This window comes from Pinus tabuliformis, chromosome X (assembly GCF_031772625.1).
Source record: "Pinus tabuliformis cultivar Carrire ecotype Pingquan chromosome X, CPIR1, whole genome shotgun sequence".
NCBI classification, from domain to species: domain Eukaryota; kingdom Viridiplantae; phylum Streptophyta; class Pinopsida; order Pinales; family Pinaceae; genus Pinus; species Pinus tabuliformis.
In genome coordinates this window covers 985,576,807-985,603,023 of record NC_142308.1, presented here as the reverse complement: position 1 = coordinate 985,603,023, position 26,217 = coordinate 985,576,807, and the positions used below count along the sequence as shown (strand labels likewise).

The 26,217-nt window shown below is 36.0% G+C and overlaps 1 pseudogene; it reads right to left on the bottom strand.

Moving 5' to 3' along the window:
• Window positions 1–10,844: 10,844 nt before the first annotated feature.
• LOC149143029 (protein NRT1/ PTR FAMILY 2.12-like) lies at window positions 10,845–21,381 on the bottom strand (annotated as a pseudogene).
• Window positions 21,382–26,217: the final 4,836 nt, after the last annotated feature.

Sequence of the window (26,217 nt, the reverse complement as noted above, 5' to 3'; positions counted from 1 at the left end):
CCTAGGGACCACATCCACACAACTCAAATGCTCACGCATCGTAGAGAGATCAGGTCCAAGGAAGAAGGTCAAGGCCTCGAAGCTAGCCATTGAACTGATCAACTTAACTAAAGGTGATCTCCATCACATCGATGAGATGGTCTGCGATGTCACCAACGAAGCGCTTCAAGAGTTTATGATGGAGCATTAGACTGTGTTGGGGGCCCTCAAGGCACAACTTTAGGGATTACAGGTACGGCCCCCTCAGGAAGGTACCTTGTCTACCCATGTCACAACAGGCACTTCAGCAGTAGCGCAGATGTTGTGCGCAAGGATGGCTAACACAATAGTGTTGCCCAAGGGAGCATTAGTATCATTAGATGTGATGGACCAAATGACGGTTAGCATGACGAAAGGCCTTGGCCTTAATCTAGCTACACTTCCCTAGGAAATGCTCTATCACCTATAGGATGGAATAATAGCAGAGTTTTGCACTAGGGAGAACCACACAGTCCAAGTTCTTAGTGAACAAAAGATCAATATGGAGTAGCTCAGCTTACAGTGCAACGAGTTGCTGTCGCAAAACCAAATGTTGGTGCAGACAGTAGATGATGCTTGTCGACGCGTCCCAGAGATGGCTATCATAGCATATCTACCGGTGGAAGTGCGGATCCACAATTCGGCCAGTGGAGTCTGCGACACGAGAGAAGAGACAAAAAGGGTGCAGCTGGAGCTGAATCTCCAGATCATCAAGCTGCAATTGAAGGCGCAGCCTTCCACTCCCTCAGAAATCAAAGAATAGTGCGCCAGTTCTATTACAACAAGGTTGGAAGAGATTGGAGGTGCAGTGCGCGACTATATCAACATGTTGGAATAGGTGCTTGAGGTCCTCATGACATTGTAGGAGGACCCCAACATCAGAGGGACTGCGTAGACAGTAGTCCTTACTCAGCAGCTTGCAAGAATGCAACAATCCAAGGCAGTAAAGGATCAAGTGGACGTGACATGCCATAAAGAATAAGTTCTCAAAGCGCGTGTCCAGCCATGGATTGACGAAGCCTTCAAAATCATGACAGATATTGAACGAAAGCTCACGCAAATTTAGGGGATGCATGCACAGAAGCAACACAACACGCCGAAAACAGAGGGCTGAGAAGAGAGAATGCAGTAGGAACAACAAGAAACAGCTCAATGTGCTATAGACATCAAGACCATTTAGGACCAGCTGGAGAGACTTCGCACCAAGATCGTCATGCCAACAGAGTAACTCGAGGGCAAGTCACAATGTTTGTGTTGGGGGACTGTTGGGCATGGAATTCCCCCACAACATGGTTTTGGGGCTCAAAGCCCAAGTTTTGAGTAATATTGTTGTAAAAACTCCATGAATTGCAAGCACGGAGCGTGAATTGTATGTTAGAGTCATAGGGCTCTCCACCCTAAGTTTTGAATGTAATGTCCGCCTACCCATGGTTCGCGAACCATGGGATTGTATAAATAGAGCGAGGCTCTAAGTTGTAAAGTAGTTACTTAACCAACGGATGAAGTTTGAAGAGGCTTTGCATCTGAGTGTGCAGAGGCCTAGTAGAGTCCGCAGCTGAGTGTGCAGAGGCCTAGTAGAGTCCGCAGCTGAGTGTGCGGACCCCTGCAGCTGAGTGCGCAGGGCGGAGTCGAGTCTGTAACCAAGGAAGAAGAATAATAAAGAGAAGTTTTATCTGAATTCTGTGTCTCTGTTCTTATGTTATTACATGTTTGATATCAAGTGCAATTATGTTTTTTATTTATTGCGCTCTCTTGTATGAATGGTGAATATTATTAAATATAAATGAAAGCATACAGATAAGCTAATTTAATCAACTGATATTGGGTTTCTAGTAAGGATTTGGGTAATAACACTATTTAGCCCCCGAGTATGGTTGCACTCAGGCATCATCACTGGCTGCGAGTTACTGATAAGAGTGCATAGTGACGTGCACACAGGGTCAAACCATAGACCATTGGAACCCAACAGACATCCCGAGTGTGTGGAAACCTAGTTCTAGTACCCTCCCATACTACTTCGGGTGAGACCTCAGTTCACGCTCCACGAACTGTTTCTGAAAGGGCCAATAGTACTGGGATTTATTTGGCTAAATCATCTCCAAACCTGGGTTAGGCCTTGACAAGCCAACACCCACCATGATAATACCATACTTAAAAGAAAATATTTTTTTCACTTGAAAAGTACCCATCCAACTAGTTATGAGACCTCCTGAATTACAAGTAGAATCTAACCCACTAAAGTTCGACCAAGGAAATACCTTCATTAGATAGGGTAAAAGTTCAAATTGTTTGCACATAGTCTCTTATATTAAGATGATATCAGAGTTTTGTTAGATTATGAACCTACAAAGGGGCAACTGCTTGGACTTCCCTCCCAAGCCTATAATATTAAGGGACACTATTTTGATGTGGAGATCAAAATTAGGGGGTCAATCTTCTAAGTACCCTAGTAAGGTTGATGGTATTCGTTGATGTATTTCATGAATAGTATTCTCCTATACCTTCCGAATATTTTTTGGCTTCCAACTGGAAGGGGAGGAACGTTTTTATCAAAATCATCACCCAGTCCCCTAGGAACACTCATTGAGGAATGTGTTTTAGCTCTTTATCTAATGAAATAGGGCCCATGGGAAGAACTACCTTCATGTTTAGAAGTAGTGGACTAGCCTACTTAGATATTCTTAGAGGTGCTTTTCTTTTTTGTAGAGGAGGGACTCTTTTTAGAAGTTTTAGTTTCAATTCCTTCATCTAAAATTTTCTCCTTTGGTGCATTATCAATCAAAGCCTTTTCCTCATGATAAATAAATACTTCCTCATTTTTCCTGTGACTCGTTAGGTTATCATAACTAGTAGTAGAACTTATGTCATATTAAAGAGTAGGAGAAGGCTTCACCGTTTCACTTAAGGAGACCCTATTAGTTCACAAACCCACAATAAGAAAAATATTTGAATGATGAATATTATTTACATTACAACCTAGCTGAATTTTACATTCGAAAGTAATATGTGCATCTGAGGACTAATTAATAATAGATTATTTAATATGAGGAGTTCTCTTGCTAGGTATACTAAGAGAAGGAGCTAAATTTTGAAGGAGAGGCTCCAATACAGTCATGTCATCCATTGTAACAAAATATAAACCATCATCAAATAGTTTTATTCGCATGGTTTCAGAATGAACTAAAACACTTGGAATAGATTCATTAGAACCAAAATTTCCTTTACCGACCATGTTTTGATCTTCATGTGGATACTCTAAACAATCAACTTGAATCATGTCCAACTCCCCATTATAACTAGAGTTCACTCCATATGGAATATCTTATGGGCCATCCACCAAATTTTGGTGACCAATACTTATTTTAGAGTCCTACTTGACTTGTTTATGGATCCAATGGTTTTTGTACTACATCAAACAATATTTGAATAGATTCCCGACACCTTAACATCGTAAAAACCTTAAGGGAAAATTCACATATTCAACGGGATGTGAAAATGCGTATTCTCACATACTAGTTCAATAGTTTCATATAGGCCACCTTCAACCCTACGGTTAACAAAAACTCTTTCCACCAATGTTTTGGAAGATATTTTAAAGTCCTCATCCACTGCTATTGTCTCACCAAGACAGTTCTTGGTCTCTCGCAGGCATTCCATTGTCTACCACTCCAATGTCATGCAAGGAAATTTAACCCACACCAGATTTTGCAAAATATTTTTAGTACAGGGATAAAAAAGGGGCATCCAACTATTTATTATTAGAAGACATAATTCCATCATCCACGTCTTGCTCAATATTTATTCTACATCCTTGACCCTATTGAAAATAAAACATATCCATCCTTTGATCAAAAGAAGGAAACAACGCACGTAGGTTAACAATGATTTCAACTAATTGTCCATCCACTTGCTCAATGTCCTTTCAGAAACATATTTTCCTCTAAAATACCTCATGAGAGTAATACCTTTTAAACCCATAACTTTCGTGAGTGAAATTTCTTTCCGACAAACATTTATATTTTTTCGGTATGACTCTTATACAACTTCCTCTTTCATTTGTTTGGTTCTAGCCTAAACCCTTGAGAATATTTCACTTCTTTGGTTTTGTCCCAATATATTTGTGGGTACTTTCATGATATTTAGACCCACTACAATATGGAGCCGAGGAATCCTCAACACCCTAGGTTTCATTACAAGCAACAAGAAAAAAAACCTAATCGTCGATGTAAGATCTCCCTTATTTCCAATCAAAAACTATGTTTCTTCAACCACGGTCCTTCACAATGATTCCTTGAGGCATGCAACCCCAAATTCTAGCCAGTCTCTGACAAGTTTCCAAGATGAAAATATTGGTTTATAAAACATCTTCGGAAAAATCCACCAGCTCTCTAGCCAATTCCTCCATAAACTTCCTAAATTAAATGCTTTATGCACAATATATTTCCATTCATATGCCTTATGGATGGTACCTTTCTAAAATCAATTCAAATAAAATTTAAATAAAAAAGAAAATGAATTTGTAATGAATATTTAATGGTGTTTCAAGAGCTGAATATTAGTTCTATTGCAAATTTAGGAATATTTTGAAATCTAATGAACAATAATTTGATGTTATATGTGTTGAATTGTAAAATGTTCCCAAAACCTGTCATCTACTTAAACCCAAATTGAAATTTTATGTCTAATTGAAGATAGTTGAATGTCCAAAACCTTCAAAAATCACTATGGACAAAGTTGTCAAGAACACAAAAAATTAAAATAAAAACCTTAGCGGCAGTAGCTGAAAGGATAAGTGCCATGAAAATGAAGTGTTATGTACAAATAAATTACAAATTTAAATTGCCAATCTACAGTTAAGGAGAAATAGGAAAATGTTTGTGCTAATTTATCAACATGAATTATTAAGAGAAAGTATTTACAAGAAACTTATCAAAATAATGTGTACCTAACCATAGTAGAAACTAAAGTTTTTGCAGCTATTATGTATCTAGAATGGGAAGTAAAGAAGAAAGATACAATTCCATTCCTTTCATGACTTCAGTTAGTTGTAGCAGCTTCACATTGTATCTGAGTGCATACTAATTCATAGATGTTTGTGGTAATAGTGAGACGTCGTCGATCAATGCCTATCTCTCGAAATAGTCCCTCAAGTGCCACTGTTGTTAAAAAAATTTCTAATGGATCTCCATAACTACGACCTCCCTAAAAAACCAGGCATTTGGATCTTCACAATTGTTGTCACCTTGAAGAAATGGATGACAAGTACATTTATTTTATTATTTTAATTCTTAAGATTTTAATTTGGACAATGAAGACTTTTAGTGTTGCTTTCGGTCTACATAAATTAGAGAATTCAATTTTCCATATTCCTTAGATGTTTGTTAGAGAATCTAATTCCAACCACCTTGCTAGGTGTCACAACTATCCATCCAAGCGTCACATTCAGTTATATTTTAGTCTAGTTTAGTTGAGCACCTCTCTAGTCATTAATTATTAATCATTCTTATGTAATTTATTTAGCTGTTGATAATATTGAGAAGAGTAAATCCTATACTCCACGTTTTCTCATCACTTTTTAACGTGGCATCGGATAATACACTGTGTAAGATGCCTTGAGAGAAGCAGTGAGAAGAGGTGAGCTTGCATAAGACCTCATGAGAGCAGCAAAGATCAAGTAGTCAAGGAGGAAAAGAAGCTAGTTCTCAAGCAGTTGCTCCTGTCAAGAGGTCAGTTGTTGCGTAGCCAATGAAGGAATCCCATGATGAGAGGGATTATTTCCTTCAGCTCAAAGAGAAGTCTAAGATTTAAAATAAAAATTAAAAAAAAGTGAACTACAACTAGAGTAATGCAACCTGATAGTTCAGGAGTTGCATTATTAACGCATGGTAGTAGCTCAGGAGGCATGTTATACCGCAGGCCAACAATTGTGAGTCTGCATTATTCTGTATGTTTTACCAACACTCAAATCCACTGCAACAAGCCATGTTAGTTTCTGTCACTTACACCATTCTATGACTACAGTGACATAGGAGTAAGAGTGGTTGCATTATAGAAACACGAGGCACCAAATTTCTTTTCCACAAAGGGTTCATACTTTATCCAACCTTGTAAGTTTATTATTCATAAGTCTCCTTTTTTAGAAAAGGGGTAATTATTTAGAAAAAAGAGTGGTTTTTCAAGTTTTATTTATTTTTAAATAAAAACTTGAATGCGTTACCAAGGAAAAGAGATTTAAAAAGAAAAAAGGCTTTAAAAAAGTCAAAAAGGATTTAAAAAAAAAAAGAAGTGGCACACATATGCATTTGAATAAATGGCTTCCTCCAACTCTTTGCCACAAACACTGACTTTGCTTATAAAAAATTATCAATTTTGGTCTTTACCAATGAAGACATTTCTGCAAGTCCAAGAATGTGGGGATACCCTATCAAATGATTATGTAGAGCCGACCCATGAACAATCAACAACCATGAACAATATCCAGAGGAATGTCACTGCAGAACTAAGAAAGAAAGAGAATAGAGTGAAACGTTGGATACAAAACTCGGTTCATGACTCTATCTTCGACAGGATAATCGGCCCATCAACAACAAAAGAAGTTTGGGATATTTTGAAAAATGTGTATCAAGGTAATAATACAATGAAACCTGTTAAATTTCACACATTGAGAGCTAAGTTTAAAACCCTCCAGATGACTAACAATGAGAATGTGGACAAGTTCATGACTAGAGTCATCGGAATAGTAAATCAGACCAAACTAATTGGTGAAACCATTATAGATTAGAAGATTGTTGAAAAGGTCCTCCGAAACATACCCAAAAAATATGACATGATTGTAAAAACCATTCTGGAGTCCAAATATTTTACACCTTTCTCATTAGAACAGCTGACTGGATCACTTCTGGCACATGAGACAAGACTTAACTTGGCAGAATATTCCATGGAACAAGCTTCCAAAACACAACTATCTCTTGGCAAAGGCAGAGGTAGAGGAGATGGAGGTGACAACAAGCGAGGTAGAGGCTGAGGTACAGGTAGATCATAACATCATCATGCAGAAGAGAAATGGAAACCTCCACAATAGCAAACACAGAGAAGCAGAGCATGGATAAAATCTAATGTTCAATGTTATTACTATAAGAAATTTGGGCATTATGAATAAGAATGGAGAAATAAACAATCAAATCAACAAATAGGCAGTGCCCATCTCTCCAACAATGAAGGAGAATTCTCTGAGAAAATGTTTCTTTCTTTACATCTTTCTGAAGGCACTCACAACAAGCACCTTTGGTTGCTCGAAAATGGCTACAACAATCATATGACATGTAAGAAAAATCAGATTTCTTATCTTCATGATTACGTAACATCAGAAATTACTCTTGGAGTTCATTCTTGCATTAAAGCTTAAGGGAAAGATATTGTCCCTATCCCTACCAAACATAATCAACAAAATTACATACCTAGTGTTTATTATGCTCAACATCTGAAGCATAACCTCATAAGTGTAGGTCAATTGACGGAACATGGTTATGATGTAATATTCCAAGGGAACACATGGTATATCTATGAAAAACCTCCAAATAGAAGACTAATAGCAAAGGTTGAAAAAACCAAGAATAGGATGTTCCCTTTGACTCTTAGAAGTCGAAATCTTTCCCAATATTTTTCCCATAATGTGACAAGAATAGATGAGTCTCACTATGGCATTCTAGGTATGTCCACATCACATTCAAGAGTCTAAGTCTCCTTCAGAAAAATTCAATGGTCATTTTTATCTCTATTATGAATGAAAAATATTGTAATTGTGAAATTTTTGTTCTAGCCAAGCAAAAAAGAGATAGCTTTCCCACATATTCCTCTAGAGAAAAATATCCTTTAGAGTTAAACCATATAGTTATATATCCTCCAATGTAGACATAGTCCATTAGTGGCAATATTTATTTTCTAACCTTCGTTAATAATTATAGCAGGAAGATATGGGTGTATTTTCTCTAAATTAAATCAGATACATTCTCAAGGTTCAAAGAATTCAAAATAGAAGTAGAAAAGAACAGTGGAAAGCCTTGAAAAGTCCTCAAATCAGAAAAAGGAGGAGAATACGGTTCTAATGACTTCAAAACTTTTTTTCCAATAACAAGGAATCATAATGCAGAACTACACAAGATATACTCCACAATATATTGGAGTAGCAGAAAGGAAGAATCAAATAATCATGAACATGGGTAGTTGTATGCTTCGTAAGAAGAAATTGTCCAATGACTATTGGGTTGAAGCAGCTTCGAAAACAATGTATGTTCTTAATAGATCTCCAACAACCAGTCTCTAAGATACAATACCTCACGAAGCATGGGATGGTAAAAGGGTAAATGTATCTCACTTTAGAATTTTTGGATTAGTAGCATTTACACGTGTTCTTGAGCAACTAAGAAAGAAGCTTGATGATAGGAATGAAAGAAGTATTTTTGTAGGCTATAGTGAGTAGTCAAAGGGATATATACTTTAAAATCTAGCTACGAAGAAGTTTGTTTTAAACAAAAATGTTAAATTTTTTGAAAATAAATCTTCGTCTGATCATGTTGATGAAACTACAAATCAACCTTTTTATCCACCACAGGTACCAAGATTGCAAGTTCAAGAAGAGCCATACCATTCTGAAAATGGTATATCTTCAAGTTGTGAATCCACTAGTGATTCAACATCTTCAAAATCAAATTAGAAAACCAGAAGCATCAAAGAAATATATGAGAAGGAGCATGATTTTGACCAGTAGAACATGATTGCATTTCTTTCATGTCAACCAACCCTTTTTGAAGAATCAATTAAGAAGATCAATAGGTTAATGCAATGAACCAAGAAATTATTTCCAGACTTGGGAATTAGTTGGTCTCCCAAGAGACAAAACCAAGATTGGTGTAAAATGGGTATATAATATTAAGTTGAATGAAAAAGGAGAAATTGAGAAACATAAGGAAAGGATAGTTTCCAAAGGATTCTCACAATAGTTTGGTGTCAAATATGGTGAATCCTTTACTCCAGTAGCAAGGTTATACATTATCATAACTATTTTATCCACTAGAGCTCAACACAAATGGAAGGTCTATCAACTTGATGTAAAATCTCCTTTCTTAAATGGTATAGCGTCCTAGTTTTGAGGTTCCATGACATGAGCATAAAGTAAACAGATTGAAGAAAACCTTGTATGGCTTGAAACAAGATCCAAGATCTTGGTATAATCTTATCAACATCTATCTCATCAAAAATGGTTTCTACAGAAGCAACTACGATCCAACTTTGTATTCCAAAACACATGAAGTTAAAATTTGTGTTGTATGGATTTATGTACATGATCCTCTTTATACAAGAAATATGATGTTAGAAGACTTCAAAGAAGTAATTGAAACAAAGTTTGATATGATTGATCTAGGGGTCATGAAATGCTTCTTAGGCATTGAAATTAAATAATCGCATAATGGAATTTTTGTTGGTCAACAAAACTATGCCACTGACATCATCCAAAAATTCAGAATGGCCAATTGAAAACTAGCTAATACACCAATTGCTCAAGGCACCAAGCTGATCAAAGAAGATGTAGCACCACCAATTGATCACATTGTATAAAAGTCAAGTTCTCTGTATCTCACTGCAACTAGACCTAATATCATGTTTGCAGCAAGTTTTTTCTCCAGTTTGATGTAGTCACCTAAGATTCCTTATTGGAAGGTTGCAAAAAAGATATATTGCAGGGACCATAGACTATGGTTTGTTCTACACACATTCTGAAAATTGTTCCCTTTTAGGTTATACAGATAACGATTATGCAAGTAGTATAGATGATCACAAAAACACCTGAGGGTATGCTTTTCACCTTGGAACCAATTTGATCTCATTAGAATCCAGGAAACACTCAATCGTTTCAATATCTTTTGCAGAGACATAATATGTAGCAGAAAATTAAGCAATGTGGTTGAGAAGATTATTAGACAATATTTCAAATGTTCAGAGGGAACCAACTCTTATTCTACTGTGATAACAATTCAACGATTTCTTGATCAAAAAATCATGTTTTGCACAAAAAGAGAAAACACATTGACACACGTGTTCATTTCATCATTGAGTTTCTCAATGATGGAGACAAAGTACTTTCTTTTTGTGGTTCCAAAGATGAGCTTGCAAATATTTTCACAAAGCCATTGGGAAAAAATGTATTTGAATTTCAAAGGGAGAAATTAGGCATTGTAGGTGTCTCTGCTTGCAACAGTTGAGATTAGGAGGGGATCCAGAGATATTAATCTCATTGTATGCTAGGTGTCACTACATTAATTTCCACTATCAGCTAGGTGTCATAGTCATTTAGATTTACTTTACTTTAGTCGAGTTTCACTCGAGTCATTTATTGTTGATGCCTTCCATATAATCTATTTCACTATTTTGAATATTGAGAAAAGCAATCTTTGCTCCATGTTTTTCATTCCTTAACAATATTTAAATGAAATTATTAAACTTTACCATTATAATATTTACAAAAATAATTGATAAAGCTATTTATGATCCTTTTCTTTAAGAATATTTAAAATAAATATTTAAATTCATAATAAAAATTATTAGTCACAGTATAAAGAAGATTACAAGTTGACATAAATTCAATACTGAAAAACACTAAACTATCTCAGGTCATCTAAGACAATCTTTCTTTCATGTTAAAACAAACATCCTTATTCATAAAATCAAAATTATATATCTTATGACTCCTAATCAATGTTTCCAGGACTTTCAAGCCTCATAACTAATGGTGACAGTTAGCTTCCTGAGACTTTCAAGCTAGAGATCGTTTATAAGACATTAATAATAGCATGGTTGTAGCAGGACACTGAGTATTTATTACAGGTAATTGCAACTCTGCATGAAAAATTATACTTATGCATCAGGAAAGGTTGATTATCATGCCCAATAATGGATATTTGGGTTGTTTGATCCTCAACGGTTGCTTTATATCTGTACCAACGTGCAATGATGACGAAGTACACTAAATTAACAATGACATATCCCATGATTAGCCAGTAAAAGTTATCAATTTGGGCCTTGTTCATGTTCTGTGCAAGCCAGTTATGGTGACTGGGACTGCCTATGGTGTCATGCACAATCTTGATGAGGAGACTGCTGAGATAACTACCCACACCCATAGACAAGAAGACGAGCAGACCCCCGACACTCCTCAAGGTTTCGGGGAATTGACAGTACAAAAATTCTACCAATCCAATTACACCAAACACATCTACCAGACCAGACAGAGAATACTGAGGAACCAGCCACAGTGCTAACATCAGAATCACGTCCCCCGGTTTCTCCATTAAACAGTGGCTTACCACCACGTTCCAACGCTTCGTCTCGACAATCGCAGCTAAGGCCATCGACAAGGTGGTGAGGGAAAATATGCTCCACATTCTTTGTAATATTGTTATGCCAATGACTTCCTTGGTCATCGGCCTGGAGAAGGGCATGATAAGTTTGTCGTAGATGGGCAAAAACAAGGTGAGCCATAGCATACTGAAAAATGCAAATGACGTTGCAGGGATCTGGAAGTGATTTCCTACGTGTCTATCCATCGTCACCGCTTGCAAAACTAAGAATGTGTTTAGCTGTTCCATACACACAAACATGGCGATCGTGGTTGACCATATGGGCACTATTCTTATCAATGATTTCATTTCTTCCACTTGCTGAATACTGGACAATCTCCATCGATTGGCTACGGATCCGTCTTCCTTTAAATCTTCTTGGGTTTTGATAGAAGCCTTGTTCTATTACGTTCTATAAAAAAATGTTGAAAAACCAAATTATAGCGAGCAAGAACAATTGACATACACTACTGAATCAATCATACTTTGGTCCTGTAAGCTTACATGAATTGGTTTGTTAGAGCCATCTTTGATTTAAGTGTTAGCTAAATAATGATTGTTTAATGCGGAATTAAAACTTAAAGAAATCATAAAGAATGTAAAAAACTTGATGCCCAAGAAAACATACTTCCGACCATTGATGCTATTCACACTCCGATGTATTTCGTACAAAACTACCTATGATCTGAGAAAACTCCTCTGGTGCAAGAGAATGGAAAGTTGAAAGATGACCTTCAAAATTCCTTAAAGAAAGTGAAGAGCTTTTACAGTTACAGGAGAAAAACACGAGTTTAGAAGAACAAACTACAACCAACGATGTGATTATAAAAAGCCTAAAAGATAAAGCAGATATGTTACATATCAAAAGTGAAAAGCGTGAGGGTGGGATGGCTCATATTTATATTGAGAAGGGTGAGCTGCTACGCAAAAGAGATGAAATTAGCAATAAAGAACTTTCCTATGCTCTATTAGAGATAAATGATCTTAAAGTCAATGTTTTATCCGAGACAAATGATCCCTTATCAGCGAAGGAGGTGACCGAAAAAAGAACTGCAAGCAAGCTACCTGCAAATCGAATAGCATCAAGGATCATGCCTCAGAAAAATACGCCAAGTAGGATGCAACAAAAATGGAACAATGAGGAGCAGCAGCAGCAACATAGATAAAAATTCACCCAAAATCTCTCATCCGTGTGGCACTTCCAAGCTCTGCTCACTTTAACTTGATGGTGTAAAGCTGAAGGGGATTGAGTTAGTGAGCTTGTGGAGCAAGCAGAAGTATATATAGCCACGCTTCCATCAAGCTTCTGTTGGCTATGTGTCAAGTGTTCCACAGATCATGGTATAGAACTGCAAAGGGAGTAATGGACCACTCCAGAAGCTCCCAACAAGAAATTAATTAACTACAGTTGATTTCCAGAATTTAAGGAAATAACTGCAGTTGGTTTCCATAATCTAAATGACTGTAGTTGGTTTTCAGAAATTACTGCAATTGGTTTCTAGGAAGCCATTGGGAGAGGGAGCTTAACGTTCTCCCATTTGGTCCATACTTCCAATCTTAATGTCTCATCTTAAAACCCATTGATAATCTGTATTAAGTAATAGATACATGAATCATGCTGATAAGTCCTCTAGTGACGAGTATTATCTTCCATGTATTACTATGTATTTATTTCTATTAAAATTTATGTGGCAGAAATTTCTTAATGAATAAACCTTATGTTTATTCTTGGTCATACACAGATGAATTCTCTCAAATCAAATTAAGGTGCACATAAATATGAGAAAAACATCACAGTAATTTAGAATTTCATTAAAATAACATTGTCCATACAATGAGAAACTACATAATGGAACCAAGTCCCATATTCATTACATGATGCTTGAATTTAAATGGTGGCATGCCCTTAGTCAAAGGATCAATGATCATCAACTCAGTGCTAACATGCTCAATGACCACTTTCTTTTCTTTAACACGTTCTCTTATAGCTAAATACTTAATGTTGATGTGTTTATTTCGACTCCCACTTTTGTTGTTTTTAGACATAAAAACAACAGCTAAATTGTCACAATATATTCTCAATGGCTTAGAGATAGAATCCATAATTCTAAGCCCATAAATGAAACTCTTAACCCATACACCATGTAAAGTAGCCTCAAAATAGGATACGACCTCGACTTCCATAGTGGAAGTGGAAATCAAGGTCTTCTTGGCACTCCTCCATGATACAACTCCACTGGCCATGATAAAAATGTATCTTTATGTTGATTTGCATGAATCAACACATCTAGCAAAGTCAGAATATGAGTGGCCAATTACTTCCAAATTGTCCACCCATCTATACATAAGCATGTAGTTTTTGGTTCCTTGAAGGTACCTCATTACTTTCTCTACAGCTCTCCGGTGGTATAAATCTGGATCACTCTGATATCGTCCCAACATTCCCACAACAAGTCCAATGTCAGGTCTTGTGTAGACCTGACCATACATTAAGCTTCCGACAGCAGAAGCATATGGAATGTTCTTCATTTGTTCCATTTCAAAGTTGTTCTACGGGCATTGGTTCAAATTGAATCTATCACCCTTCACAATGGGAGCAACACTTGGTGAACAATCCTTCATCCGAAATCTATCTAAAATTTTATTAATATAGGATTCCTGAGATAAACCCAAGATGCCTCGAAATCTGTCTCTATGGATCTTAATTCCAATGACATAAGATGCCTCACCCATATCCTTCATATCGAAATTTTTAGAGAGGAATTGTTTCACCTCATGCAGCAAACCCTTATCATTGGTTGCTAGCAAAATTTCATCCACATATAAAACAAGGAAACAAATTTTACTCCCACTAACTTTCAGGTATATACATTGATCCATAATATCTTCTACAAACCGAAAGAAGAAATCACATTATGGAATTTCAAATACCATTGACGGGATGCCTCTTTCAAACCATATAATGATTTCTTGAGCTTGCAAACCAAATGCTCACCATCACTAGAGGGGAATCCTTCAGGTTGTTTCATGGAAACCTCCTCCTCTAGATCTCCATTGAGAAATGTCATTTTCACATCCATTTGTTGCAACTCTAAGTCAAAATGGGCTACTAATGCCATAATAACGTGCAAGGAATCTTTCTTAGATACAGGAGAGAAAGTCTCCGTGTAATCGATTCCTCCTTTCTGAGTGAATCCCTTAGCAACAAGTCTTGCCTTGTATCTCTCAATGTTGCCCAATGAGTCTTTCTTTGTCTTAAAGACCCATTTACATCCAATGGATTTTTCACCATTAGGAAACTCAACAAGATCCCAAACTTCGTTACTCTTTATAGAATTCATCTCTTCCTTCATGTCATCGTACCATAATTCTGATTTTTTGCAACTCATGGCTTGTGAAAAGGACTGAGGATCATTTTCGGCTCCAATGTTATAGTTAGATTCATGCAGATACATAACATAATCATCAAGAATTACTGATCTCTTTGGTCTAGTATATCTTCTTAATGTTGTACCACCATATTCCTTAGAAGTATGTGGTTCAACTCATTGTTCAAAAGTTCTTCGCAACTCTTGAACTGCCTGATCTACTGGAATGTCGTCAGCAGCTTGTGGAACTTCAACAATTGGTTGTTCAACACCAGTTTGTACTTGAGGGGAGCTATGAACAATAACCAATTTATCACTTGAGGTGGAAGGTTGAGATTCTGAATGATCCTTCTCAGAAACTATGTTCCTGGTTTGATCGCTCCCACTGATCAAGTCATTTTCAAGAAACTTTGCATTTATTGATTCCACAATCCTAGTTATGTGAGATGGACAATACAACCTGTAACCTTTAGACCTTTAAGCATATCCAATGAAATACCCACTAATGGTCCTTGGGTCCAACTTCTTCTCTTGTGGATTATATATTCTCACTTCAGACGAGCATCCCCAAATGCGCATATGTCACAAACTTGGTTTCCAACCTTTCCATAATTCAAATGGAATTTTAGGAACAACCTTGGTTGGAACTCTGTTTAATATATACATTGTCGTCTTAAGTGCTTCAGTCAATAAGGATTTAGGAAGATTGGAGTTGTTAAGCATACTCCACACCATGTCCAATAATGTTTGGTTTCTTCTTTCTGATACACCATTATGGCCGAGTGAACTAGACATGGTGTATTGGGCAACAATCCCATGCTCTTGAAGAAATTTTGCAAATGGCCTAGGTGCTTGTCCATCTTCTGTGTATCTACCATAATATTCTCCACCTCTATCTGATCTCACAATCTTAATTTTCTTGCCGCATTGTTTCTCTACTTCATCCTTAAAGATCTTAAAGGCATCTAATGCTTCACCCTTTTTATGAAGCATGTAGAGATACATATATCGTGAGTAATAATCTATAAAAGAGATGAAGTATCTCTAACCATGTGAGTCCATGTCTAGACTACATATATAAGTATGTATGATCTCTAATATGTCCGAACTCCTATTGGCACCTTTCTTTGACTTGTTGGTCTACTTTCCGTTTATGCAGTCCACACAAGTCTCAAAATCAGTAAAATATCCCTTCATTTACTAATCTTTTAATTCTTTCTATGGAGATATGACCTAATCTCTGGTGCCATAATTTAGAGTAATCTTCATTAATAACACATCTTTTAGTGCCAGTGTGAATATGCATTGAATCATAAGTGACATTGTTTTGTAAATTAATGCAGTAAAGACCATTAGACAAAATACCATTCCCAACATAATCAGATTTATAAAATAAATTGAAAGATGTTTCTAAAAAGTTGAAAGAATATCCAAAAGGTACAAGCCTTGAAACTGAAATCAAGTTTCTAGAAAAAATTGGAACATAAAAAGTATTTTCTAATTCTAAAACAAAGCCACTACTTAAACTTAAATATCATGTTCCTATAGCTTCCACATGCGAGCCCATCTTGTTTCCTAATAATATGCTTTACTCACTTCCCACTGGCTTCCTTAGGTTTTCCAAACCCTGTAAGGAATTCAAAATGTGAATTGATGATCCAGAATCAATCTCACCATGTGTTAATATTAACATTAACCATATTAGATTCATAACAAACAAATGAGATTGGATTACCTTTGTCTGCAAGCCATTTCTGAAATTTGGCGCATTCCTTCTTCATGTGTCCCTTTTTTTACAGAAGAAACACTTGGAATCCTTCTTGATATCGGCTTGAGGAGGTACTTTACCTTTTTCTTTTCGATTGGCTTGAGATTTGCCATTTCCTCACATTGCCAACATTGCACTTTCTCTCAGTTCTATCACCAGTCTCTCTTCCTCTTGAACACACATGGTCATGAGTTCATTAATTTACAATTTATCGTTATGTGTGTTGTACGAGATTTTCAAGGGTCCGTATTGGTGTGAAAGCGTGTTCAGAATGTAGTGCACCAGGAAGGACTCCGATATTTCAACGTCAATTCTCTTCAATTGAGCCAGAGTGTCCCTCATTTGTATGATGTGCTCGCGCACACCTTTCACACTGGTGAGCCTCAGGGATGAGAACTCCATGATTAGAGTGCTTGCTAGTGCCTTTTCTGAAGTGACAAATTAATCGTCAATGGCTTTCAGTGAGTCTCATACCTTTTATGTTGATCAACGGAACCACGAATACCAGCTGAAATTTTAGTCTTAATGAACATCATGCTTAGGCGATTAGATTGCTCCCATCGTTCATAAAGCGCGATGTCCGCTACAGTGTTGGTATTAGTGAGTGCCAATGGTTCATCTTTCCTAATAGCATAATCTATGTCCATCCACCCCAAATGAAGGAAAACTCTCTCTTTCCATACCTTATAGTTATCTCCTTTAAATTTAGGGATATCACAACGAATTTCAAAGAAATTTGCAGGTTGTACAATTGCATAAAATTAAATATCACATGATTATGTTAAAATTGGCGCCTAAAAATAAAATTTCATGCTTCACCAATGTAAACCATGCTTAAAATTGAATCTAATGACAAAAAAGTTGCCTATGGGCTAAATTTTCAATTCAAGCAGATTCAATTATTCTTTATGATAAAATTTATCAAATTATTCACTTAATTCACAATTCTAAAGGTATATTATGATTATAATTCGATATAAATTTTATCTTAGATTTGAACTTTATGATAAAACTATTAATTCATAATTCCTATGGGTAAGTTATGAATATTTTATCCTAATTCATTATATAAATATAATAAAAAATCATGTGGAATAAAATTTATTATATTTGTATAATTAATTACATTTAATGTCTAAATATTCTTTATGTGATCCTAATCAATCATAATATATAATATTATTTAATTAGAGATGTTGTGGCTATTCTCTAATCAATTAAAATTATATGGATCACTAGACATTATTTCTTACATAGAAATTAACTTGATATGAGAATAACGATAATTTGCATAAATAAAACTATAATATTCATGCATAACATTTAACGATCGGTCTAGTATACTCATCCAAAATAACATGTTTTAATTTAAAACAGAAATAATCAATTCATGCAAATTAAATATGAGCATAATTAATAAATTTTGCACAATAATTATCCAAAATACATATAATTAAATAAATATTATAAGCATAAAAATTGACCAAAACTTAGACATATTTTCAAATAAATGCCTTAATTCAGAAAATTCTCAAAAGATAACATTAGCAAAATAGAGCATGCCTATAAACACCAAGACAGAGATAACAAATGTTAGCTAAATAATGATTCTTTAATGCGGAATTAAAACTTGAATAAATCGTAAAGAATGTAAAAAACTTGATGCGAAGAAAACATACCCCCGGCCATTGATGCTATTGACACTTCGATGTATTTCGTACACAACCGCCTACAATCTGAGCAAACTCCTCCCATGCAAGAGAATGGAAAGTTGAAAGATGACCTTCAAAATGCCTTAAAGAAAGTGGAGCTTTTACAGTTACAGGAGAAAAACACTAGTTTAGAAGAACAAATTACAACCAACGATGCGATTATAAAAACCCTAAAAGATAAAGCAAATATGCTACATATGGTTCATATTTATATTCAGAAGGGTGAGCTCCTACGTAAAAGAAATGAAATTAGCAATTAAGAACTTTCATACGCTCTATCAGAGATAAATGATCTTAAAGTCAATGTTCTATCCGAGACAAATGATCCCCTATCAGCGAAGGTGGTGACTGAAAAACAAACTGAAAGCAAGCTGTGTGCAAATCGAACATCATCAAGGATCACGCCTAAGAAAAATACGCCACGCAGGATGCAACAGTAATCGAACAATGAGGAGCAGAAGCAACAACGTAGTTAAAACTTCACCCAAAATCTCTCATCCGTATGACACTTCCAAGCTCTACTCACTCTAACTTGATAGTGAGCTTGGGGAACAAACATAAGTATATATACCCAAGCTTCCATCAAGCCTCTGTTGGCTGTGTTAAGTGTTCCACGGATCATGGTAGAGAACTACAGAGGGAGTAATGGACCACTCCATAATCTCTCATCCGTATGGCACTTCCAAGCTCTACTCACTCTAACTTGATAGTGAGCTTGGGGACCAAACATAAGTATATATACCCAATCTTCCATCAAGCTTCTATTGGCTATGTGTTAAGTGTTCCACAGATCATGGTAGAGAATTATAGAGGGAGTAATGGACCACTCCATAAGCTCCCATCAAGAAATTAATTAATTGCAGTTGATTTCCGTAATTTAAGCAAATAACTACAGTTGGTTTCCATAACCTAAGAAAATGACTACAGTTGGTTTCCAAAAATCACTGAAGTTGGTTTCCAAAAAGCCATTGGAAGGGGGAGCTTAACATTGAGAACTCTGTTCTGTGGAGGGTCATAGTAATCGGGTGTCCCCGAAGTCAATGATAAATGGCGTTTTCTTCGCACAGCAACTAATACTTGAAGCAAGCTGGTGAATGAGCTTCATTCTGGTGTAACACGATTGTAGAGCTTTGCCCCAAGAAGTAAGCTTGTGACAGAAAGAAACATCAGAATGGTCGGGATATCAAAACCCCAACCCCAGATTATATTAACTTGAATGTATACTATGATAGTGAGTGCCACCACCATCGATATCGTGGCTGAAAAGTAATACCAGTTGAAGAAGCTCTGTGAACTTCTTTTCCCCTTTTCGCTAGTGTATTTGAATTGATCTGCTCTTAATGCTAACGAACACGGTCTGATTCCCCCTGCTCATATGCCCATCATTATAAAGGAGGAATAGAGTAAGGCATTTTGAAGTCCTGATGCAAGTCTACATAGGGTTCCTGCATTAGTGTTGCATGGAGGTGGCCTGAACTGCGGAAATATGGCTGTAAGCGAGACAAGAGCGAGTCCCTTCAAAATAAAAACCAGCATATTAGATACATTTTACACTTTACGACAGACAGAGAGAGTTACTGCCTAGAGTCAAAACTTTTCTTTCGAATTACTTTGGTTATGATATATTTCTTGACTTTGGTTAAAATAGATTTCTTGACGTTTTTTATGCGATAAGGCAACCTACGATGACAGATGCTATGCTGACAAGAGTAATAGTCCAATATCTACCAATATAAGAATCAGAGAGAAATGCGCCCAGAAGAGGGGCAATGTTCGCTATTCCCTTCCACACGTGAATAATGTATGCAGCCATCACATTTGGCACGTGGGATTCTATTGTTAACTAGACAATGAAATTTGACGACAAACCCAGAGTTACTAAATTCTCACAAGCCCCGTTTCCTGCCATTTCAACACCGACAAATCCAATTTTTATCATGAAGATACATCTGCCAAATCACTAAATTAATGACATATTACACACATTGGATAAAAACAAACTCTGTTGTGAGAAAAAACGCGCCCATCTTTGTGCGAGGGTGAACTATCGAGTTAAAAATGACATTTAAAGATATATCCAAAATGGGTCTAACTATGGAACAAGTTGGGCATCTAAAACTAATAAAAAAACAAAGTCTAACCTATTGTTGTAAGACAACTATAGGAAATTGGGCTGCGAGTAATCATACGTTTGGGAACATGATCAGATGTGCAAGACCAAACAGGAAACAAAACAGGGAAAACCAGCAGAGCACATAAACAAGATTAAAATGTACTGTGGGTGGATTGCGTTTCTTCCATTAGACTTTTTCTATTCAATATGCTTCGACCTAAACTAAGCATAATATACAAAAAAACATAAAATTATTATAAAAATCTAGAAAAAGAAACCTACTCGTCATAAATTACTACTTATTTATTTCCAATTTTATAAAGCTGAAGGTAATATTGACTAAAAAAGACATAAAATGGTTATAAAAACCTAGAAAAGAAGCAGACTGGTCATAAATTGCTACCTTTTTATTTTCAATTTTACACAGCTGCAGGTAATATTGACTGAAGCAGTACGGAAATGGCATGAACAAATAGGACAGAGACATATTTTGACACTGGTTAAATTAAATGATGAGAGAACTTTAGACTATGGAAGCAACGCATGGTATCTCAATCAATGGAGAGACTAAGAATTTTACTAGATATATCATTTAAGAAAACAAAATTTTTGTGAGAGAAGGCATTGAGTTACCAATATTAAACTAGCCCGAGGTAGTAACTATCATTAATGACACTAATATGGGTAGCCGTTTACCTATGATAAAAGGCAGAGCCTTCCATCCCCCTCGGATTCTGCGATCAAAGGACCCCTCCTCATCTGTCTCCCCCTTGGTCAACTTTTGGGCCTTTGTTGGAGCTGCCACGTGACCACAAACACACGAAAAACTATTGAGTTTGCTATGCAAGAACGACACGATCGACACCACCGGGACTCTGGTTCTGTACTGGTCATTTCCCCATTCTTCTTCGTCCACCACATTGCTGCCTTCATTTATATCACACACTGGATTATGTAATTTACGTACAGATGGTAGAGAACCGAACTCCATCTGATTCTGGGCAGCCATGACTCTACAAGCCGATGAGTAATGAGGGACGCAAAGTGGCACAACCACATGAAAATGCTTGTTTGGCTCAACCAGATGCATTTATGGCGACTCAGAAGTGGACTTACGCAAAAATATGCAACCAGAAAGCACGATATCTCAAGTAACCAGAAAGCAATAGATCTCAAGTAATGTCAAGAGATTGTTAAAGTGAGGTAACATGCGGTATCAGCTAAAGCAACTTTATCAGATTGGGCAGGAAAGTCAATAAAAAGAATTTTTAATGATGATGGTGAGGATATCACTTAAATTAAGTCTATATGTGCAAAGAAAACGAATGAAACTTGATCTTCATAATGAGAATGATATCATCTAAAACAAAAAAAAATTGTGAAAGGAAAGTGAATAACACTTCTTGATAAGGTGATATCACTTGAAACAAATTTATATATGTAAAGGAAGCGAATGAATTTTTTTATGATGATGAGATTATCACTTAAAGAAAATTTATATATGTAAGGGAAGTGAAAGATATTTTTTTATGATGATGATATAATTACGAGTATGTGTATATCAATAAAAAAAATTAATCTATTTTTATTTTTTTTGGAAAGGAAATTGTGTTGTATTTTTGGGTAAATATTGAGTAAATTGAAAATGAATTAGAGTAGCAATTTAAGGAGGGGTTGATAAAATTTCTTGTCCTTTAATTTCATTTAAGATTTTTTATTGATTTTGTTTTGTTTTAATTTTACAATTGGTTAAAACAAAAACAAAAAAATTTAATTGTTTTTATTAAATCGTTGCATAGATTACTAATAGGAAGTCTAGAAAAAACTTAGATGGAACACCATTATAGAAGGACCACCAAACCTTAACCCTTAACTATCACAAATTATCATGGAAAATAATGTGGGCTTGATCTCTCTTAGAATCCTTATACAAGAATTGTAAAGTCTAAGGAGTCTTCCACTGTGTCACTAACTACTTTTGTGAACACATTATAACTTCCATTGCAAATGTTTGGTGCTAATTAGCTAATATTTTTTTTATTACGGGATCAATGTTTGAATATTGTAGGCCACATCTAATTAATGACCGAGTTACCTAACCATTTTAGTTTTAACATGAATGAGAACTTTGTATTGACAATTCTATGATGAGACACAATTGGTACATCAAAATTTGACATTTTGAATTGAATTGCTTCCCATGTATCTATCTAGGTATGACCTTTGGATCCAATATTTTTTGGCTTCTAATCTATCTATTTTCCTGCATTTACAGGAGTAAATATACCAAAAGACAAGAAAAATCAAGCAAGAATTACAATACATGAAGAGTTTATTAAGGATTGACTATATCTTCTAACCCAGATTTCGTGGATTTTGGGGAGGCTAGCAGATCTAGGTCAAGGAAAACTTGATCAAATTGATTGACATTATTTCCAGAGGTATTTGATTTGTAGATTATTTTTCAAAGTGTGCTACAACTATTCAATTTGTTGTCTTAAACTAGCAATCTCATCTTCTATCCTCTCCATCGTTGTCTCTTGGTCAGTTAGAATCTCCATGATGGATGTGGGACTCGAGACAAATTGATCGTATCTCATTTGCAATGGGAGAATTTTGTTTTGCGATTATTATTTTTTTCCAAAACATCAATATTCTTTCCGCCAGAGTGACGCAACATCTCTATAACCTTCCAATTCCAGCTTTCTTTATCAAGATTCCCCACTTTACCCCTACAGTTTCAGAATAACCAGAGCTTCACAATTGCTTCCTTCACTTGATTGATCAAAAGGGTTTTAACTAGAATCACTTTAAAAGAGGTTGCAAGTTATACAAGGCTCCAGGGGGTCCCCTTAGCTAAAGAATTACTCAACCCCTCTAAAATTAGTTGAGATTTAAATAGAACTATACAGTGGAGAGAAATATTAGTGAGAACCAAAGCAACAATAAGAGCTTCCAAGTTATCCCATAGAAAATATCCTTCCCCAGTTCCTATAATTTCTTGCCTCTGTACCCAATTTGGAATAGTGATATGTTGGAAACTATGTAGAGCATTTCCTCAACGACTCCTCCAATCAACCCAAGTCATAACTTGCGTACTTAGCAAGTTTTTCAAGAATCCAATCTTCAAATTGGATAGAGTGATTTCATAATTTGACTTTAATAAAGAAATATAAAAAGTTAATTTCTGATGAGACCCTCGCATTTCACAAAATATTGGTAAGTTAAAACATATCCATTTTGTAATATACTTCCCAATTTAGGGATTTTGAGTTTTCCATGCATGACATCCACTAAGGTAGCACCCCTTGTCAAATTCATTTTAACATTATGCTTCACATGTTTCTTATCTCTAATCATACATTTTCATTAAAAAAAAGTCACCATAAACATTGTGTTTACTTGTCATGTGAATTTGGTAACCTTTCCAACGTACCCTATCCTATTCATTAATGCTTGTGTCTCTGGATACTATGTTGATGATTTTAGCCACCAGGGTTCTCCTCACAATGGTCTGAGTAGAAATAACATAAACTCTGACTTGAAGGGTTTCAACATACCTCCACCACCAAGAACAACCCATTTCTCGACTATGTCAAATGAGATGAGATCGCCCTAACCTTCTTCACTTGCACCATGCATGCAAGTCACTTATATTAGTGACAATTTCTCATGCCAATAAATTTTGAATTTTGAAATAAATTTCGGATTCCATGGGGTTAAGGGATTGGCAATGCCTCTCCATATTATTCACCTTGATCACCCATAATTCTAATGAACACCAAATGTTATCTAGGAAATCGACTTCCTTATTATGCTACCTCACAATATGATGTACCTTAAAGTAAGTTAACTTTTTTAATACCCCCACTACCTTTGTTATAATAGATTTCAATTTCATATCATTTTGAAGGCTCCTATTGACCATATTTGTATTATAATTCGAGTCTCATAGGATCAAAACTATTGTAATACTCATTTCTTGAATAATATGTAATCCTTGAAGAAGAGGATATGCTTCTACTTGATTATCTGATCTTATTACTATGTCCCCAAAAAAGGTTAATTCTATTTTTTCACCAGGGAAAAGAATAACCCCACACCCTAGCTCCTATCACCCCTAGGTTAATTCTTGAAGCTCCATAAAAATAAAGGATGTGAGAATTGTAAGAAAAAATAAGTTGATTCAATTCTACCTCAAATGAGTGAAGTTTCCAATTATCATATGTCACAAGTATAATTTTGGTGGGGACTAATGCCCTAAAGGTGGGATGAAAGAAGAGGTTCATCCATTCATATTCATTTCTATATTGACCTTGCCAAAGGAGGGATGTATTGACTCTTGAATTTGGATTCTTCACCATTAGCAAGTGAACCCTTATGGCTACTACTTGGGTTTCAAATTTGTTATTTTCAAAGATGCACCTATTCCTATCTAGCTAGATATTCCATCATATGAATTTATAAAGAGCCACCCAACCATATTTGAGGCAAGTATTTCCTTAGAAATTCGTAGCATAATTTTTATTCCAAGCCTCAATTTGTTTTTGCACATAAGTAGGCCAATTCTGGCTTGTTGCCAAGGTATGGAGAGTAATATTACATACTTCCTTTGTGAAGCTGCATTCCAAAAAGAGATGGAAAGTATTTTCTTTAGATAAGGAGTAAAGAGATTACCTAGAAGAACCATGAGTGTCATGCTTGCAAATATCTTCCAAAATGAGAATCGTTCAGTTTCTAAGAAGCTAGCAAATAAATTTACTTTAGGGATGCTCTTAGGATGCCAAATATTACTACGCAATTCTAATTTTGGATGTTAGACATGCAAAAATAATGAATTTTAATATCCTTCCTTGAATGTATCTTTTGAATCTGTTGACAGTGCTCGACCCGCCAACATGTCAAGGGGATCTCCCCAGTAAGAAGTCGCAATTAGACCTCAGGCCATTTGGTGTAGGAGTCCCAGCAGTGGGTCATAAGGTAATGCCTTAACCGTGATGTCGCACAGAGGCAGTAAGATAACTTTGTCAGTAGCAAGGGCGTGACTGATGCAGTGAGTCAAGGAATGAGTATGAGAGGTTCCAACACTTCAAATGGGGAGGAAGGTGAAGGTGAGTTCCAGGTTGAAAGGGATCAATCCCAACTCGGCTAGAACACACCACACAAAGGACATGCACAGATTCCGATAGAGAAGTCGACATGGATGTGGCAGTCCCAACATACAAGGTAAGATAACATGAACAACACTCACGGATCAGTCTGAGATGAGTGTGACAGTTGATATAACAAGGTTCAGAGAAAGGTTTGTCTGGTGTCCGACAGAGTAGTCGACACGGATGGTGACAACATTAACAACATATGCAACACATTAACAACAAGATTCATGTAATTGCAAGTGAATTAGTTCATAAAAAATTATGTAAGTTAAACAACATATATCATTAAGGCAACCAGATAAATCCAACTGTAATAACAACATGTGCATGAAAATGTGTTCGCTTTTATTATATAAAAAATTGTAAGTCACAATCATATAATACACCATGTAAACCTGCTAGCTCTATTAGTAGAATGTTACATCCACATTTGCCTACTCCTCCAAAGAGATGTACTAGCTCTATGCAGTGGAGAAGCCAAGGCGCATTACAATATTGTCCAAGCCGTGTTCAAGATAGTCTTAGTAGAAGCTTGGCTGACAAAAATCCCATACAATGAGTTATGAGGGACTATTTATAACAAAGGGTGGGGTGATCCATGACATTCTCCTTTGTGTTAGTTCAACTACCCTCATGACTCTTCACCTACTCTATGACTGTTACATGCAACTGTTGACACTTGACTTACA